The sequence below is a fragment of the Berghia stephanieae genome, chromosome 8 (assembly GCF_034508935.2).
Source record: "Berghia stephanieae isolate SIO BIC M18660-M18661 chromosome 8, UCSD_Bste_1.3, whole genome shotgun sequence".
NCBI lineage: Eukaryota > Metazoa > Mollusca > Gastropoda > Nudibranchia > Aeolidiidae > Berghia > Berghia stephanieae.
The window spans coordinates 56,005,976-56,020,975 of record NC_088367.1 but is presented as its reverse complement, the minus strand read 5'-3'; the positions used below and the strand labels follow the sequence as shown (position 1 = coordinate 56,020,975).

Sequence of the window (15,000 nt, the reverse complement as noted above, 5' to 3'; positions counted from 1 at the left end):
AAATCACAGAGCCGTACATCAGACGAACACAATCAATGGACATTGAAAGAATTAATGTATTGATTGTTGTGTGATGTTCGGTTAGAAAGTAAATTAAAATGAATTTTAGTTGACGTCAGACAGAATCTTGTAAATAGAAGCGATGCATTGTTGCTATTTGTTAAACCAAAAAATGCTCACAAAAAACATCCGCCATCGGGATATATATATATATATATATATATATATATATATATATATATATATATATATATATGTATATATATATATATATATATATATATATATATATATATATATATATATATATATATAAACTTCTACAATATTGTTTCAAGTGTTAGCATCAATGTCGTAGAAGTTAAATAATCATAGTTATACTTGAATGGTTTATAAATATCTCCTTTTAACAAAAAGTTGAGCACTATTATTTCATGGTTTTTATTTTTATAATATATATATATATATATATATATATATATATATATATATATATATATATATATATATTATATATATATAACATACCAAGACACAAAACTACATTTCACTTTATACTTTGATTAAAAGAATTCTGGGATAATACCGTTATGAGACGATGGGTTACATGTCACAAATTATTACTACCTACTACCAATAAAATAAAAAATAAATAAATATAGATAATGGAAAATTCCCTTTATTCATCCCCATTGGGGAATTTTTTTTTCTCTATGGTCTCCAAGGGAAGACTGGATGGAATAATCCAGGCGTTAGCCGCAGTGCAGTGTCGCAATCTGAGCTAGAGTGAGACGACTTACTCAAGAAGGCCACACATCGCAGCGACGGGTGACCGAACTCGGTGCCATCCAGGTACGAAGCTAAGACCGTACCTCTGAGCCACGCTGCCACCCCCCCCCCCCCCCCGTTCAGCCGGAAATAAGAAACGACCAGAGAATCACCAATAATCCGAACAAGGGAAATGTCCCAGTACGACCTCATAGCACTGAGACTAGACAGGTTACGGTAAACGCGCACAAAAAAAAAACACACACACACAAAAAAAAAACCTCTCCCTTGCCAACCACATTCGACAGTCTCCATAATAACAATAATGCATAAACACGGACTATTTTACATTCATTTGATTAACTGGTAAAAGAAGTGCATTTTGTCATAGACACGACAGAATAAGATATTTACCGTAATATGGAGTGACTATGTGCACCCGGGGGATTTTAGGCGAGTCTCTTTAAAATAGTTTGGTTAATTTTATTTTTTCCCCTGCTATTTTACATGCATATCTATATTTTTGTGCTGTGGTGGGATAGCGCGGTACGTTCTGTGCTCCATACCCGGACGGTACCGAGTTCGATCACCCGACGCGCAATGTAGTCTTGAGCCCTAGCTCAATTTTCGGTGATGCACTGTGGCTGACGCCTGGTTTATTCCAGTCTTCCCTTGGAAGATTGGTTTTACACTTCCTATAAGCTTGGAACCAGTTTTTTTGACACAACACTTTTTGTAACCAGTCCTCCGGCAGAGTGGTTTTACACTTCCTATAAGCTTGGAACCAGTTTTTCACCTTATTATTAATAATTCATTTTTGCATCTTTCCTTTTATTTGTGATTTAACAAGTACATTGTACATAATATAACAATGCAGGAGAGGTTGAAAGGTGAAGTCAAGAAGCTTGGAACTAATTTTTGGACATCACACTTTTCCCCTGTTTCAATTTATTTATTTCTACCTCATTCCTTTTTATTTGTGATTTAACAAGTTTCGTTGTGTAACTACATATGCACGAAGGGTCAGAGAGCTGAAGTCAATAAGCTTGTAACCAGTCTTTGGACATCAAATCCCCCCCCCCCCCTCCCCTCTTTTGTTATTATTAATATATTTCTGCATCATTCATTTATTTTACTTATGATTTAGCAAACTTCATTGTGTAACTAACTATGGACGACAGGTCAGGAAGGTGAAGTTAGGGATATTTCTGATTACATGCACTGGTATGGAATTATGAATTTTAAGATGAACCCAGCGCGTCACAGTTACGCTTATATCATCATTTTCATGACATGTTTATTACAGAGGTCTGTCTCAACGAAAAGAGAAAAAAAATATATAATCTCTAAAAAAGAAAAGCAGAAGTCGATTTTAATCAGCTCATGCATGTTAAATAAAACATTTGAAAGAAAAAACAGTCCTGCAGAGCAATAGGATTCAATAGTCTGATGTTAGAATCAAGAAAAAATGAGACAAATGGGGATTGGTTTTAAATAGGAAACAGATGTGGATACCAAGAGTACAACATCAGTTTACTTAGTTTGAGATCACCTAAATGTCCCATCCAGACACAAGCACATGTCCCAACTAAGAGGAACATACTCAATTGTTTACAGATTATATATATGTAAAACTAAAAATAATACAGTGCATATCAGAGAAATGATTTACAAGAAAAAATTAATATCATCTCCCTAAACGCTAACTAAACATTTGACTGTTTCCCTCTCAGCAAAGTTATCTAGTCAGAGCCAGGACAAAACCAAGTAATCTCCTTCCAAGACAAAGACAGAAAGCATGTTGGAAAACAGACATAGGGGGATAGAAGACAAAGTAAGTACCTCAGTGACCACTACGGGAGGTCAGGAACCACACCCAAATACAGGGGGATAGAAGACACAGTTAGTACCTCCCTGCCCACTATGGGAGGTCAGAAACCCCACCCAGGATATAAGGGGATAGAAGACACAGTAAGTACCTCCCTGCCCACCACGGGAGGTCAGGAACCCCACCCAGAATTACAAATTGAAACGTCACACTCCCTGAACTTTTAAGTTGACCTAATGAGGAAGGTCACTCTAACATTTATGACCAGCTGATGATACAAATATTGTGTTAGGATGAACGCAAATTCTAGAAAATGAATTTTCCTTAAGAAGATTGCATCTATTCATTTATAAAATAAATAGGGTGAAGGATCAACATTGTTCCGTACAGCCAATGTTAAATTTTATTTTTATCATCGTGAACAGAATTACTGGAGAATCTAAAGACATTTATAAAATAAATAGGGTGAAGGATCAACATTGTTCCGTACAGCCAATGTTAAATTTTTATAATCGAGCTCAGAATTACTGGAGAATCTTCTTCTTCTTCTTCTAGGTTCCATGCCTGGTCCAGGCTTCGGATACTGCATGAATTATCTCTCTCCATTCCTCCCTGTTTCTTGCTTTTTCAAACAGCTCTTGGATTGTTAGGTTGGTGAAGCCCTTCAGTTGGTCTATGAGTGTTTTTCTTTGTCTCCCCCGGGCGCGTTTACCAGGTATTTTTCCACAACTTGCCAGGTATTCATTCTTATCTTTCCTTACTATGTGTCCGAAAAAGGATAGTTGTCGATCCACTATTAAGGGCATTAGTTTCCTTTGTTGGTATGTTTGTTTTAGCACTTCTTCGTTCGTTTTGTGTGCAGTATACGATATTCTCTGCATCCTTCTCAAGCACCACATTTCAAAAGCTTCAATGTTCTTTTGTGTTTCTGCATTTGTAGTCCAGCTTTCGCATCCGTATAACAAGATTGGCCACACGTAGCACTTCAAGACTCGGAATCTAATCCCGAACGACATCTGTTTGTTTTTCAAAAAGTTTCCCAGGTCCATGAAGGCCTGTTTGGCTTGAGTTATTCTTGCTCGTATGTCTCGGTTACATCTTCCATCTGTTGTCACTATTGAACCTAGGTATTTAAAACTTTCTACGTTGGTAAGTTGCTCGCCGTGAATCGTTATATTGCAGGTGTTGTTGTTTTCGGGGTTTTTCTGTATTACCATGCATTCCGTTTTGGTGATATTCACTTCCATTCCCTTGGCTTCACTATCTACTACCACTTTGTCAACAATCTTTTGAAGTTGTATTTCTGATGTTGCAATGAGTACCGTATCGTCTGCGTATCTTATATTATTTATGTTGTGACCTCCTACTTTTATTCCCTCCATATTATTTATGCCCCTCATGATTGTTTCTTGGTATAGATTAAACAGATCTGGTGAGGCAACACACCCTTGACGGACTCCTTTCTTAATAGGAATGGAATTTCCTGTAGAGTTTCCGATTTTGATAGATGCCTGCTGGGTGTAGTATAATGTTTGCATGAGTCTGAGGTCTTTCTCATCAGCGCCAATGGAGTGCAGTTGTTTTAGTATTTCTTCGTGGCGTACTCTATCAAAAGCTTTTTTGTAGTCGACAAAACAGAGGTATAGTGGGGTATGAACCTGTATAGCTCTTTCACTTAAAACACGGAGGAGGTATATTGCGTTCCTTGTCCCTCTGTCAGGTTGGAATCCATATTGTTCTTCTGCGATTTCGGGGTTAATCTTATTCCTTAGCCTGTTGATAATTATACGCAACAGTATTTTGTTGATGTGGCTTATTAAACTTATAGTTCTAAAATTTTCGCATCTGACTGCACCTGCTTTCTTTGGTATTGCTATGAAAATAGAGTTACAGAGATCTTCTGGAATTTTCCCAGTATTGTATATATTGTTGAATAATATGTGAAGTTCATCAATTGCTAGATCTCCTAGGCTTTTTAATACCTCTACAGATATTTAATCAGGGCCTGTTGCTTTACCATCCCTCATTCGTTCCATGGCATGTTCAATTTCACTTTTGGTGATGTTTGGTCCGCTTAATGGTTCTTTGAATTTCAGTGGTGGTTCATTTCTATTTGGATCATTGTACAGTTCGCCTATGTATTCTACCCATCGGCTTTCTATATGTTGTTCTTCAAATAGCAGTTCCCCTTGTTTGTTTTGGATACAACTTCCTGCTGCTTTGCTTTTCCTTTTCCCTGATAGTTCTTTTATTCTTTGGTGAGCTTGTTGGGGGTTGGGTTTGTATTCTCTTTCGATTTCGCAGCATTTCCAGTCTAGATAGTTCTCGTGTGCCTCGATGCATTTGGATTTAATGTGGTTGTTCAATGTTTGGTATTCTGCAGACCCTCTGTTGCATTTTCGTCTTTCTTCAAATAGGTTTAGAATTTCATTTGTCATCCATTCCTTTTTGCTGTTTATTTGAGCTATTGGTAAATGCTTTTCTGCAGTTGCTTTGACACACTTTTGGAATATATCAAATTGTTTTTCACATTTTTCGTTATCAGGTTCACTTTGGCTTTGTATCGTGAGTGCATTTTTAAATTCTTCTCTCATTTTTGTTTGTATGCCATTGTCTTTGCATAACCTGTAATCCCTCTTTATTCTACCAGCTGTTCTCTGAATAGCTTTAAACTTTATCCTGGAGAATCTAAAGACATTTAAAAATAAATAGGGTTAGAGATCAACATTGTTCCATACAGACAATGTTAAATCTTCATCATCGAGTACAGAATTACTGGAGAATCTAAAGATGATTAAACTCTTTTTTTTACAGATTGAGATACGAGTAACTCGCCAACCTTTCTAAATAAAAAAGAAGTAGTCCTTCAGAGCCATTAGGTCCATGGCGCCGGAGTTTATCACCGTTTCTATAGCGTGAAACGTACAATAGTAATTGCTTGCTATCAATCGGATAGGACGCTAGTCAATCGCAAAGTACTTTCCGCGAAATCTAACGGACTCAGCTATTCAGCTGGGTGAACCGGGGGGGGGGGGGGAGGGGGGGGGGTTCAGAAAAAAAAATATCGACTGGACCCATGATTGATCTTGGTCCCTGTGCGTGTAAAGCGAATGCTCTACCAACTGAGCTAACGCCCCCCCTCCCACCCCTTTCTTAAATTAAGGGTAATTCGAATACCCATTGCCTAAATATAAAGATACGTATCGATCTATGCTTATGCCAGCAATGCAGTCGTGTACAATGTACAATAGATGGCTACTAATAGATAGACTACTTATTTTATTTCTCCTCAAATATTGCAAGTTCTCCACAAGTATAGTTAACATATTATAATAAAATATTATTTCCTGTTTTACAATTAATTGACGCGTAATGATATCAAATTTACAATAATAATTTGTCACGTCAGATTATCAAACATAAAATTTCACTAAAATTAGCTTTTTAAAACATAAGTTTCATTTAAATATTTTTGAAAAGATCTTTTTCCAAAGATGACGACATAGGAATGGATTGAGGGTGGAACAAAAGATTTCTTACACTCTTGTGTTTTAGGAATTCGAACTTTGTTCCTAACACGTATTCGCAAGCTCGTGCAGCGGTTGGGAACACGTCTGGAATTCCAACAAGCAAGAGTGTAAGAATCGAATATTCTACATCTGCTTAACCTCAAAATCATCGGTTTGACGCTCCGGGTCACAATTAAAATCTACATCTTCTATTTCAAGTACCAGAATTCATTTCTCTTATCCTACGCTTCATTTCTATAGATAGAATGAAGATGACGTCACTCCGGTCTTTGTTATTGTTTTTTGCCATCCACGTTTATGAGTAATACTATAAAAGTTCATGGTTACACATAGTTTTGTATGTTGGTCCGTTATTCTTCCGGATGGCATTTTATGAACTTCTTAGCCAAGCGCATACCATCTATATTATAGTTATTTGTAATTGGATAAAAAATAGTCTTTGGAGCATTATGATCATTTTGTTTCTGACTTAAGTAGAGCTTGACACTTTGACCTCACCAATTATTTGTCTTAATTAGACATCATCAACACGTCTTGACGAACATAATCAATTTAGACATTCCAATAAACTTGTAATTTGTGAAGTATTTTCTTAGAGTACCTGTCATTAACCAATTATAAATTGGAAGAGAATATCAACTATTTTTATGTATTTTTTCAGAATTCATAGGCACGTTTTATTTCTCTTTATTATTAAAAAATATTTCTTAATACGTAGATTGGAAATGCAAGGAATACTCATAATTATAATCATTAAAGGTTTACATAGTCAACCAATCTCTAAATACCCAGAACGCGTAAGCCATCAATCATTAATATTCTACTTATTCTACTTACACTTATTTGTTTGTTGTTTTTTTTTTTTTTTTTTGTTTGTTTTTAAGGGTTTTACGGCGCTTGCAACACATTAAGGTAATATCAGCGCCAGTAAAAAAGGAAGAGAATGGGATAGTAAAAAGTTCTAGAATTACAATAAAACCACCCAAGAAAGGTAAGACAAGGGGAAATTGGTTCAAATAGGGAACAGATGTAGATTCCAAGAGCACACGCCCAAAGTACTTAGTTTTAGATCACCTAAAAGTCTCACCCAGACACAAGCACAGGTCCAAACTAAGAGGAATACACTCACATGTTTACCAATAATATAATATAGGATGTAAACTAAACAAAATATAATGCATAACAGAGAGATGGTTTACAAGGAAAAAATTATAATCTCTCAAAACAATAACTATACATTCGACTGTTTCCCTCCCAGCCAGGAACTCCAGCAAGGGTCAGAACAAAACTAAGTAATCTCATTCCAAGACAACGACAGGAAACAATTGGAAAACGGGTATGGGGGGATAGAAGACACAGCATGTACCTCCCTGCCCACTATGGGAGGTCAGGATCCCCACCCAGTACACTTATTTGACATAGACACTACAATAAGTGACTCATTGCGACTCGCTGAAGGCTCGGGTTTAGGACTTTTCGACAAGTTAAGGGGCATCTTACTTCACTGATATAATTTGAAGTAAAATAATAGAAGGAACGAAGTTGACGCCACTCGGCGTCTTTGTTATTGTATTTAGTCATCCATTTTAATGATTTGTTCTTACTAAATTATATCATTCAGACTATAAAAGGTCAAGGTTACATGTAGTTTCGTGTGTTGCTAAGTCACGTCCGGCTGCGGATGTTGTATTTTACCTAAATGCAACTCATCAAAAAGTCTGCCGTGTTTTAAAATAAATACAACAACATATTTTAGAATTTTAGCCAGAAAACTCATCCTTCAAACAATAAATATCGATCGATTAAAATAACCCTCATCTTGTCCAAACTCTAAAACTGTGACTTCCGTGAATACATCTTTGAAAATTCCCACGAAGTCCCGGGGTTGACAGTTTTTGACAAGACGACGGTCATTTTCATCGATCGATAATATTCGAAGTACGATTTTTTTTTCTGGCTTAATTTTTTTTTAATCAGTAGGGTTTTGTGTGTGTGTGTGTGTGTGCGTGTGTGTATGTGTGTGTGTGAGTTTGTGTGCGGCAAAAATTGAGGGTCATCAAACCTTAACTCACTCAATCCTAGAGAGTTTTGCTACTTTTCAAAATTGAAAAAAAAATGTATTAAATACGAGCACGTGCATAGAGAGTTGTATTCAATTACCATTAACATGTAAAAACAAAAAAAAAAAAACATTAGTTTTGATACAACGCCTATAGATAGTTCGAAGATGACGTCACTCAGGCCTTTGTTATTGTTTTTGCCATCCGCGTTTGTGAGTTGTTCTCACTAAACTGTATTAACCAGACTATAAAAGTTCATGGTTACACATAGTTTTTGTGTTGGTCCGTTATACTTCCGGATGGCAACGTTGTGAACTCCTTGGCCAAGCGCATTCTATCTATAATTTGTCTCAGAAAAAAATGTAATAAATATGTATCGGGTAAGGGTAACGCCGGGCAAACTACGGATATAGTCGGTGTTAGGGTTGAGTGAGTTAACCATTTCCTTAAAACTACAGGAAAATCGTCACATTTGTTACGATACAATGACCTTTTTTCTTAATCAGATTTGTTTTCCACATCAAAGAAATGTAAGAAAAATCTTTGTTTTATAAAGTTTGTTAAACTATCTACAGAAACAATGTGCACATCCAGTACGTAAGGTATTTATTTCTCATGAGTTTGAGTGTAAAAAGTCATTCTGTCTGTTGGTTAAATATAGCATTTATGGAAAAATCATGAAAATGGTCGGTGGAGAGAGAGAGAGAGAGAAGAGAGAGAGAGAGAGAGAGAAGGAGAGAGAGAGAGAGAGAGAGAGGAGAGAGAGAGAGAGAGAGAGAGAGAGAGAGAGAGTTAACGATAATTTGGGCAATCTATTTCTGGCGGATATTGTTAAAATGTGCTTCGTCATTACACGGTGAATAATTCAACAGTTGGAAAACAATGAAGTTTTTGGCTGCTACGACTAAACACGTCTGCCAAATCGTCACTTACAAAATGACGAAAGTTGCCAAGTTGCCAGTTAAGTGAAGCTTTTACCTGAATCCGAAAGCAATCAAGAGATTAAACCCTGAAGGCGCCACAACACAATCCCTCCGATCACAACATTATTGGTCTCGATAGCTCAGTTGCTAGAGCACTCGCTCCACAATACGCAAAGAGACCAAGATCGATCCCCTGTGCAGTCGAGATTGTCTTTACCCACTTCCCTCCCAAGTCCACCCAGCAGTGATTGGATAGCTGGTTCTGTCAGAGCTGGCGGAAAGTACTTTGCGATAGACTATGGTCTTATCAACAGGATAGCGAGCAATTGTTTTTTTTTCCATTTCACGCTACAGAAACCGGGATAAACTCCTGCTCTATGGGCCTCATAGCTCTGAAGAACTACATAATTACTTCTCCCGACCTTTGCCTTGTCACACTTTAGTCTCACTTACTAATTAGATGCTATAGATCGTTCGAAGATGACGTCACTCAGGTCTTTGTTATTGTTTATATGCCATCCGCTTTTATGAGTAATTCTCATTAAACTGTAGTAAACCAGACGATAAACGTTCATGTATACACACAGTTTTGTGTGTTGGTCCGTTATGCTTCCAGATGAAAATGTTGTGAGCTCCTTAGCCAAGCGCATACTGTCTATATAATTACCTTTCCAAATACTCGAGGTCATTGGTCACATTGCAAAGCGTACTCAAAATGACCCACATAGTGAAAAGTGTTCAGTTTGAGAAATATCCATCGTCACAATGGCTTCAACAGTCGTAACGTCACTTCCCTCGTAATGGCGCATGGTAACTTAGTAACTGGCTCTAAACTATCGGAACAATGGCGGACGCCCTTATGAAATTTAATACTTCTCCGACGAGCATAAAAGTGTATCCAAAGGAGAAAATTATTATAAAACCGATCATATTTTGACTTTTATACATTCTGATCACGTGACATGTGAAAAAGTTCTAGCCAGCATGAAGAATAAAAAGTACCGATTTTCTTTGTCTAGAACCAAGCTGCTCGATTCTGGGCAACAAAAAAAAAAAAAAAAAAAAAAACAATAACAAAGACCTGAGTGACGTCAACTACATTCTAACTATATCTAACAACATTGAATGTATAGAGTGTGGACACCATTCATGTTTATTTCCGAAACTTGGTCACGAAATGTTTCTAAATAAAGCAACTCCCCCCCCCCCTCCTTTCCCGCTCTACCAAAGACTTCTATAAGTAGACTCTGCACTCTGCCCATCCACACTTACAAACGTGGTCCATAACAGAGAGTAGAAAGATGAATGATGACAGATAGAATTACAGAGTCGGGGTGGATGAGGGGGAGGGGAGGGGGGGGGGGGGTTAAAGAGAGATCACGTAGGGCTTAAGGCCAAAAGCCTCTTAAAGGAGGGATCTATAAATGAAGACTGACCTACAGCCCTGAAAATCGTGACGACCTGAATGGCTTACTGATTACCATTAGCTTTCTGTGTAATAGATATGACGTCATCAAATTTTGGGCACTTCGTTGATCAGCGGTATACACAACATATCCTTTGATATGCTAATAGTGGGGGGTGGGGGGAGGGGGGATTAAATTACATTTTTTGTTGTTTGTGTGTTTATATGTGTATGTATGGGTGTGTGTGTTTTGGATTAAGAAAGGGGGGGGGGGGGGGGGGGGGGGTTGTTGAGGGGTAGTTTCGAGGGCTGAACTGGTAAAGTACTCAAATCAAAAGCAAGGGGAATGGTATCGATTCCGCATGTAGTCTTGATGGGTTTCTTTTTCGGTGTGTCTTTTTTACGAAACCCGCCGAAACCCTGCGAACCCGCCGAAACCCGCCGAAACCCGACGAAACCCGACGAATCCCGACAAAGTTATGGGAATTAGGTGGAAGCGGGGAGTGAACCTTGAACTCAGGGAAGTGTACACCATTGGGGAGTGAACCTGGGACTGGGTTTCGGCGGGTTTCGTAAAAAGAACCAGTGCTTTTTTACGTAACCCGCCGAAACAGTCCCATGTTTACCCCCCAACGGTGAACACTTCCCTAAGTCCCAGGCTCACTCCCCACTGCTTCCTAATTCCCATAACTTTGTCGAGTTTCATCGGGTTTCGTAAAAAAGAAACACCCTTACATCGACCCCCGTCCATCCAGCAGTAATCGAATTGAACAGGTGCTGGGCATGTTCTGTCATTCTCTCAAATAAAACACGTATTTAAAATAAATAAATTTTGACCAGAAAATCGTCTTTCAAATTGTGACCCTCCGTCTCAAAACGGTATTATGTCGGGATGATTCAGACCCCAAAAAGTGAATTTAGAGATAGAATGATGAGACGTTGGAGCTTAGAGGTTGTTGCAATGCAAGAAATAGTCTTTATACTACACTATAACGTACAGAAATTAAACCCAAGTTGGATATTTGTGACTATGAATTCAATTTCCCTTACCGAGTGGATCCCGACATAATACCGCTTTAATACGATGGGTCACAATTAATATCGATCGATCGATTCGTTTTCATTGACCGATATTTGAATTTGCAAAGGACGTGAATTCTAGCCAAAGTGTTGAATACATGTACTATCGCCTAATAGACGGCATGTCTCAATCTACATGTTTTAGTGTTGATGTTGACTAGGCAGGGACCCCTTATTGTAAAGCGCTGTGATCTCTAACTATAGATGTGCGCTATATAAGTGCGAATCAACTACCATCATTTTTATATCGTTGCTTTCGGGCCTAGAGACATAGCATCATAAATTGAGTTCAACAAGTTATGAAGAATTATAGATGCTATGCGTTTAGGTTAAATATTCACAACATCCGCCAGTCGGATATATAGCGTACCAACACTAAAAGCCGTGTGTAAATTTGAACGTTTATAGTCTGATTAATAATAGTAAGTGATAAATATTCACCAAAATGGCTGTCAAAAAAACAATTAAAAATAAAATAACAAAGAGCTGAGTGACGTCAGTTGGGTTCCATCCATAGAATGTTCCTTATATAAGACTAAGAGCGAATCAACAAACTATAATCATTATTAATTCGTTTCTTTAGAGCTTAGTGACATACAGTCTATCGTTTGAGGTCAACAAGGTGTGAAGAATTATCTGGAACGGATGGAAACAGGATGCTGTTTGTAATATTGTTGGTTTCGCTGTGCCAGTTGTACAGGGCACGCCTCATTTCCTCGCCAACTTTGTGTTTGTTTACATCCGCTTGTTAACATGGCAAGGGAGGTAACTTGTTTGTTGACATCCGCTTGTTAACATAACAAGGGAGGTAACTTGTTTGTTTACATCCGCTTGTTAACATAGCAAGGGAGGCAACTTGTTTGTTGACATCCGCTTGTTAACATAACAAGGGAGGTAACTTGTTTGTTGACATCCGCTTGTTAACATAACAAGGGAGGTAACTTGTTTGTTGACATCCGCTTGTTAACATAGCAAGGGAGGTAACTTGTTTGTTGACATCCGCATGTTAACATAGCAAGGGAGGTAACTTGTTTGTTGACATCCGCTTGTTAACATAGCAAGGGAGGTAACTTGTTTGTTGACATCCGCTTGTTAACATAGCAAGGGAGGTAACTTGTTTGTTGACATCCGCTTGTTAACATAGCAAGGGAGGTAACAAGCCAAGCAATGGAGATATGCATTAAATGGGCATTTAACATGTAGATCACAATAGAAAAAAGATTTTCTTTAAAAAAAAAAGAAATTGGCACTTAGTTTCTTGCTCTAGGAATAAATAGGATACTGACAGTGGGTCTCAAACTCGCGTCTTTCTGGTAAACTTATAATGCCTTATTGACACCCCCCCCCCCCTTATCCCCCTGGTGAACTGATTATATGATCGTGCACTTTTATTATCATCATCATCATCATCATCATCATCATCATCATCATCATCATCATCATTTTTATCATCTTTTTTATCACCATAATCATCATCGTCGTCATCGTCGTCATCATTATTATTATCATTTTTCTTTCGTTATTTAAACGGTATATTATCATTTCGAATCCAAGAAGGTATGATTAATGATGACGGATGAACACACCGTGAAATTTATGTTGTTTGTTTCGCTTTGCCAATTCGTACACGTCCCGCCTCATGTCCTTTTGTTAACATAACAAGGGAGGTGACACGCAAAGCAATTGAAGATAGAAAATACAAAAATAAAACGCCAAATGCCCCATGACCGAATTATGAAGGATGTTCAACCTGTAGCTGCCTTTATTTGTTTGGATTTGCCAGTATTAACAACAAGACTTGCCTCATTTCCCCTTTAGTTTTTGTTTACATCCGCTTGTTAACATGGCAAGGGAGGTAATAAGCCAAGCAATGACATCTCTCATGACCTTGACTCAGGGGATATTTCATTTTTTAAAAATAATAAAAATAGTAAAATTCCCTTTTTTCATCCCCAAGGTGAAATTTGACTTTGGGTCTATTCCAAGGGAAGACTTGAATATAACCCAGGCATCAGCCGCAAAGCAGCGTCGCAAACTGAGCTATGGCGAGGTGATTATTTGCTCAAGGCCACACAGCGCAGTTGTGACGGAGTTATGACGGTTGAAAGCAACGGGTCAATAAGTTTATTTGTTTCGTTTTGCCAGTATTAACAAGACTTGCCTCATTTCCCCTGTAGTTGTTTGTTTACTTCCGTTTGTTAACATGGCAAGGGAGGTAATAAGCCAAGCAATGACATCTCTCATGACCTTGACTCAGGGGATATTTCATTTTTAAAATAATTTTTTAAAATTATAAAATTTCCTTTATTCATCTCCGAGGTGAAATTTGACTTTAGGGTCTATTCCAAGTGAAGACTGGAATAACCCAGGCATCAGCCGCAAAACAGCGCCGCAAACTGAGCTATGGCGAGGTGCCACACAGTGCAGCGGATATTCGAACTTGGTACCTTTTGGGCAAAAGCCTAAGCAGAAACTGTACCGCCGAGTCACGCTGCCCCAAAACGGAATTATGACGAGTGAAAGCAACGGTTTACTTAGTTTATTTGTTTGGCTTTGCCAGTATTAACAAGACTTGCCTCATTTCCCCTGTAGTTTTTGTTTACATCCGCTTGTTAACATAGCAAGGGAGGTAACAAGCCAAGCAATGGCATCTCTCAGGGCGATAAATACGGAAAATTTTTGATTTTATATAATGTTTAAGATAATTTTTTTTCTATGACCAATTTCCTCTCTGGATTTTTTCAACCGCCGCTCGTTAACATAACACGATTGACATAATATTATTGTTACCATAACTTGTATTGTTGCCAATACGCGAAGCAGAAGGTCTTAACGACTATATCAGCAAGGATTTTATCTTCAAATTGCAAAAAATACGTTTTTTTTTTTTTTGCAAGAAAGTAATGACGAAAGGTGACCCAGTACAACGAACGCCATCCTTGAGGCTAATAGGGAATGAGATTAGCGGAAGAGTAGCGTCCCTTGATTGGACGTCACAGGTGGAGAAGTTATTTGTAAACAAACCAACTACAAGCCAAGCGCTCCAAATACAAAATTTATTATTCATATTTCTGTACAAAAATGCATATTATAATCAACGTAGATCTTTTCTTTAGTTTTCTCCATTATGAAATGTTAACATTTTATGATGTAGACTACAAATTAAAAATAAAAGATGTTGATAAACAATACAATACGATGAGACAACTCTTCCTAAACTTACTGAAATTCCCGCTAATGATTGGTACTAATAATGGCGATAGCGTCTGTCGGTTGTCCAGACGCGACTTCCAACAAAGGGGAACTACTCTTAAATCTGTTTTGAAATCTCATTCCCTATAGAATGAATGGAGATGACATCACTCAGCTGTGTTTGTTATTAGTTTTAGACTGCCAGCTGGGTGAT

At 37.8% G+C, this 15,000-nt stretch overlaps 1 protein-coding gene across 1 annotated transcript in view; it reads right to left on the bottom strand.

The window, feature by feature from the left end:
* The window catches only part of LOC144978902 (uncharacterized), a 296,697-nt gene that overhangs the window by 185,645 nt on the left and 96,052 nt on the right, over positions 1-15,000 (bottom strand). The gene's annotated exons all lie outside the window — the stretch shown is intronic.